Genomic DNA, 6,000 nt, shown 5'->3' with positions numbered 1-6,000 from the left:
TGGAATGGGATGGGCATCTGTCTTGGTGACAGAATTAAGTCCTCTGTAGTCCACACAAAACCTCATCTCTCTCTTACCATCTTTTGTGTGAGGTTTGGGGACTAAGACCACTGGGCTAGCCCAGAGGCTGTCAGAGTGCTCAATGACTCCCAATTCCAGCATCTTGTGGACTTCCACTTTGATGCTTTCCTTAACTTGGTCAGACTGTCTGAAAATGTTGGCATGCTGTCTCCTGTGTCCAGATCATGGGTACCCAGGTGTGTCTGACCAGGTGTCAGGGAAAAGAGCTCAGCAAACTGTTGTAAGACTTTCCTACAGTCAGATTGCTGTTGGCCAGAGAGGGTGTCTGAATAGATCACTCCATCTACTGAGCCATCTGTAGGGTCAGTGGAGAGGAGATCAGGGAGAGGTTCACTTTCAGCTTCCTGGTCCTCATCTGTCACCATCAACAGATTCACATCTGCCCTGTCATGAAAGAGTTTGAGGCGGTTCACATGGATCACCCTTTTGGGGGTCCTGCTAGTGCCTAGGTCTACCAGGTAGGTGACCTGACTCTTTCTTTCTAGCACTGGGTAAGGGCCACTCCATCTGTCCTGAAGTGCCCTGTGAACCACAGGCTCCAGAACCCAGACTTTCTGCCCTGGCTGAAATTCAACCCTAGCAGCCTTTTGGTCATACCACATCTTCTGGAGTTGTTGGCTGGCCTCAAGGTTTCTGCTTGCCTTTTCCATGTACTCTGCCATCCTGGAACGTAGGCCTAGTACATAGTCCACTATATCTTGTTTAGGCTCATGAAGAGGTCTCTCCCAGCCTTCTTTTACAAGAGCTAGTGGTCCCCTTACAGGATGGCCAAACAGAAGTTCAAAGGGGGAAAACCCTACTCCCTTCTGAGGCACCTCTCTGTAGGCGAAAAGCAGACATGGCAAGAGGACATCCCATCTCCTTTTGAGTTTTTCAGGTAGCCCCATGATCATGCCCTTCAATGTCTTGTTGAATCTTTCCACAAGACCATTGGTTTGTAGATGGTATGGTGTGGTGAATTTGTAAGTCACCCCACACTCATTCCACATGTGCTTCAGGTATGCTGACATGAAGTTGGTACCCCTGTCAGACACCACCTCTTTAGGAAATCCCACTCTGGTGAAGGTACCAATGAGTGCTTTAGCTACTGCAGGGGCGGTAGTGGACCTAATGGGAATTGCTTCAAGGTATCTAGTAGCATGATCCACTACTGCTAGTATGTATTGGTTCCCTGAGGCTGTGGGAGGTTCAAGTGGACCCACTATGTCCACACCTGCCCTTTCAAAGGGGACCCCCACCACTGGAAGTGGAATGAGGGGGTCCTTTGGATGGCCACCTGTCTTACCACTGGCTTGACAGGTGACACAGGAGACACAAAACTCCTTTACTTTCTGGGACATGTTGGGCCAATAGAAATGGTTGATTAACCTCTCCCAAGTCTTGGTTTGTCCCAAATGCCCAGCAAGTGGAATATCATGAGCTAAGGTCAGAATGAACTTCCTAAACTCCTGAGGCACTACCACTCTCCTAGTGGCACCAGGTTTGGGATCTTTTGCCTCAGTGTAGAGGAGTCCATCTTCCCAATAGGCTTTATGTGTTCCAGTGATTTTTCATTTGGTCTCTTCAGCAGCTTGCTGCCTAAGGCCTTCATGAGAGGGACAGGTTTCTTGCCCCTTACACAACTGTTCCCTTGTGGGTCCCCTTGGGCCTAGGAGCTCAACCTGATAAGGTTCTAACTCCATGGGCTCAGTTCCCTCAGAGGGCAGAACTTCTTCCTGGGAAGAGAAGTTCTTTTTCTTTTGTTGTGTTGAAGTTGGTTCCCCAGTCTTCTTTCCTTTTCTCTTGGAGGGTTGGGCCGTTATTCCAGGCTCCAATACCACTTTTTCACCCTGAGCCTTGCACTGTGCCCTTGTCTTGACACACACCAGTTCAGGGATACCCAGCATGGCTGCATGGGTTTTGAGTTCTACCTCAGCCCATGCTGAGGACTCCAGGTCATTTCCAAGCAAACAGTCTACTGGGATATTTGAGGAGACTATCACCCGTTTCAGGCCATTGACCCCTCCCCATTCTAAAGTTACCATAGCCATGGGATGTACTTTAGTCTGATTGTCAGCGTTGGTGACTGGATAAGTTTGTCCAGTCAAATATTGTCCTGGGGAAACCCGTTTCTCTGTCACCATGGTGACACTGGCACCTGTATCCCTCAGGCCTTCTACACTAGTCCCATTAATTAAGAGCTGCTGCCTGTATTTTTGCATATTAGGGGACCAGGCAGCCAGTGTGGCTACGTCCACCCCACCCTCAGAAACTAATGTAGCTTCAGTGTGAAGCCTGATTTGCTCTGGGCACACTGTTGATCCCACAGGGTGACGGCTATTCCAGTGCTAGCTGGAGTAGAGTTTGAAGTGGAACCTTTCTTGGGACAGGCCTTGTCTCCAGTTTGGTGACCCTGCTGATTACAGCTACGACACCAGGCCTTTTTGGGATCAAGGTTTTTACCCTTGTACCCAAAATTGGGTTTTGAAGAGGCTCTGGACCCTCCCTCCTGAGCAGGTTTTTGGGGCCCTGTAGAAGACTCTTTACTTTTACCCTTGGATGTCTCAACACTCTTCCCCTGGGGAGTCTTTGTGACTCCTTTCTTTTGGTCACCCCCTGTGGAAGTCTTGTTCACCCTAGTCTTGACCCAATGGTCCGCCTTCTTTCCCAATTCTTGGGGAGAAATTGGTCCTAGGTCTACCAGATGCTGATGGAGTTTATCATTGAAACAATTACTTAAAAGGTGTTCTTTCACAAACAGATTGTACAGCCCCTCATAATCATTTATATCACTGCCATTAATCCAATTAGCCAGTGTTTTGACTGAGAAGTCAACAAAATCAACCCAGGTCTGGCTCGAGGATTTTGAGCCCCCCTGAACCTAATCCTGTACTCCTCAGGTGAGAATCCAAAGCCCTCAATCAGGGTAGCCTTCATGAGGTCATAGGATTCTGCATCTTTTCCAGAGAATGTAAGGAGTCTATCCCTACACTTTCCAGTGAACATATCCCAAAGGAGAGCACCCCAGTGAGATCTGTTTACTTTTCTGGTTGCACAAGCCCTCTCAAAAGCTGTGAACCATTTGGTGATGGCATCACCATCTTCATATTTAGTTACAATCCCTTTGGGGATTTTTAGCATGTCAGGAGAATCTCTGACTCTAGTTAAATTGCTGCCACCATTGATGGGTCCTAAGCCCATCTCTTGTCTTTCCTTTTCTATGGCTAGGATCTGTCTTTCCAAAGCCAATCTTTTGGCCATCCTGGCTAGCAGGAGGTCATCTTCATTGAGGCTGCCCTCAATGCTTCCAGAGATGTTGGACTCCCCTGTGAGAGAAGCAACATCTCTGACTATCACTTCTGGAGCCAGGGTTGGAGAAACCCTGGGCTCCCTAACTAGGACTGGAGGTCGGACTTCCTCCAAATCACTAGCATCCCCCTCTGTGAGGACATCATCAGAGGGGTTGTTTTTAGCAAACTCTGACAAAAGCTCCTGGAGCTGTACTTTGGTAGGGTTTGAACCAGTTTTTATCTTTTTGATTTTGCAGAGAGACATTAACTCTGACATCCTAAGATGTGGGTAAGGTGTGAGGTTAAGTTCCATCACAATCTCTTCTGCAGCAGACATTTTGTTTCTAAAAGTTGGAATACTTTTTAAGAATCTAAAACTATCTCTAGAACGTAATTCAAACTTACAAAAACTTTTAAACTCTAAAAGAGATCCTAACAGGGACTAACACAAGGCCCCAGTAGGACTTTTAAAAATTTAGAAAAATAGCTCAAATAAAAAAAAAAAATCAGTTTCTAATGACAATTTTTTGAATTTTGTTGTGTGATCAGGTATTGGCTGAGTAGTCCAGCAAATGCAAAGTCTTGTACCCCACCGCTGATCCACCAATGTAGGAAGTTGGCTCTGTATGTACTATTTCAAAGTAAGAAATAGCATGCACAGAGTCCAAGGGTTCCCCGTAGAGGTAAGATAGTGGCAAAAAGAGATAATTCTAATGCTCAATTTTGTGGTAGTGTGGTCGAGCAGTAGGCTTATTAGAGGGTAGTGTTAAGCAATTGTTGTACACACACAGGCAATACATGAGGAACACACACTCAAAGACAATTCCAGGCCAATAGGTTTTTATATAGAAAAATATATTTTCTTAGTTTAGTTTAAGAACCACAGGTTCAAGACTTACACATAATACTTTAAATGAAAGGTATTTCACTCAGGTATCTTAGGAACTTTGAATCGTCACAATAGCATGTACAGTTTTGGCAAAAATAGCAATAAGCTATTTTAAAATTGGACACAGTGCAAAATTCAACAGTTCCTGGGGGAGTTAAGTATTGTTTAGTTTTGCACGTAAGTAAAGCACTTACAGGGTTCAAAGTTGGGTCCAAAGTAGCCCACCATTGGGGGTTCAGGGCAACCCCAAAGTTACCACACCAGCAGCAGCAGTCTGTCCGAGGCAATCAACGCTTCGGTTCAGCAGTCGGTCAGCAGGGCCTTAGAAGCTTCTGTCCCTCGGCAGATCAGTCAAGCATTGGTGGTGGCTCTAAAGCCTTTCATAAAGCAATTGGAGACCTTTGCTAAAACTGAAAGGGGGTCAGGTTGCCGCCCGCCAAGTTGTAACCGCTGTGCGGCCGCGGTGCCCATTATAACATCCCCGCTGGGCCGGCGGGCGGAAACAGAGTTTCCGCCTGCCGGCCCAGCGGGGATGTGGGCCGCAACATGGGAGCCGGCTCCAAATGGAGCCGGCGGTGTTGCGGCCGTGCGATGGGTGCAGTTGCACCCAGTGAAAAGCTGCACGGGGCCCTGTCAGGTTCAAACCGCCAGGAAAAGGCTGGCGGTAGGGGGACTCGTATTCCCCTGGGCGGATTATCACCGCAGGGGCAAATGTGGCGGGAAACCGCCGGCCCCAGCGGTGCGACTGCGGCGCTACCGCCGCGGTCGTAATCCCCTCTGAAGCACCGCCAACCTGTTGGCGGAGCTTCAGCCAAAACAGCCCTGGCGGTCTTGGACCGCCAGGGTTGTAATGAGGGCCAAAGTCTTATTCTTTTACCAGAGAGTAGTTCCGCGGAAGGGACTTCTTCCTTTCCTAGTGTTGCGTGGGCTCTCATTATCCTAAATGAGACTACTGGATTTCTAGGCAGCAGGATCGATAACGGTGTGGGGGACTGAGTCTGACCCACGTGTAAGGAACTCTGTCACCATAAATCCGGTTGTTGCTCCGGCTAACTAGCAGTGCCTCATTTCTCCCATGGGGAAGAGATGATTGGGCAGCCGAGCGCATGACATCTTTGGAACTTCTCAGGGAAGTTGTGGTCACTCAGATCCAAACCAACTCTCTCATTTACAATATGGTCTCATATACAAATGACAAAAGACAGTATAAGTTTTATATAATGTTTTAATAAAACGACTGTATTTTAGAAAATAAGGCGTGAGCCGCAATAACCAGAACAATACAACATAGTAGGATTGAGATAGTCACCAGGAGAGTAAAACATAAGAATAAAGCTATCATAATTCCTAACAATTTCTACTCTCCCTCTGCTTGTTCTATTTAGAGCACAGCATGTTAAGCTTCTAGCTTGCCTTTCTGAATCACTAGGGAACATACGCCCTCATACCTGAGCAAAGGCCTGTGATCTGGTTCAGCATCTGCAACGAGGCAGTCAGCGTCTAGTTGTGGTTCCCTGGTCGGAATCTCCCTCTTGCATGTATTGGGACAAGGAAGTGATTTTATAACTAACATGTCATCGTGATCACAAAATGTCCCTACGCAGGAATGCCAAATCTAAACTCCTACCACGTCTATCGGCAATGTACCAGACTGTATCCTTGACCGAAGCACAGAGTGAACTTCAGTGCTGAAATAGGCAAAACAGTGTGATATGAATAAAAAACAATACCGTAGAACTGGCTATTTTGTAAAATAACAGT

Source organism: Pleurodeles waltl, chromosome 4_1, assembly GCF_031143425.1.
Source record: "Pleurodeles waltl isolate 20211129_DDA chromosome 4_1, aPleWal1.hap1.20221129, whole genome shotgun sequence".
Lineage (NCBI taxonomy): Eukaryota > Metazoa > Chordata > Amphibia > Caudata > Salamandridae > Pleurodeles > Pleurodeles waltl.
The sequence above is the reverse complement of the archived record's forward strand: the minus strand, read 5'-3'. Positions refer to the sequence as shown.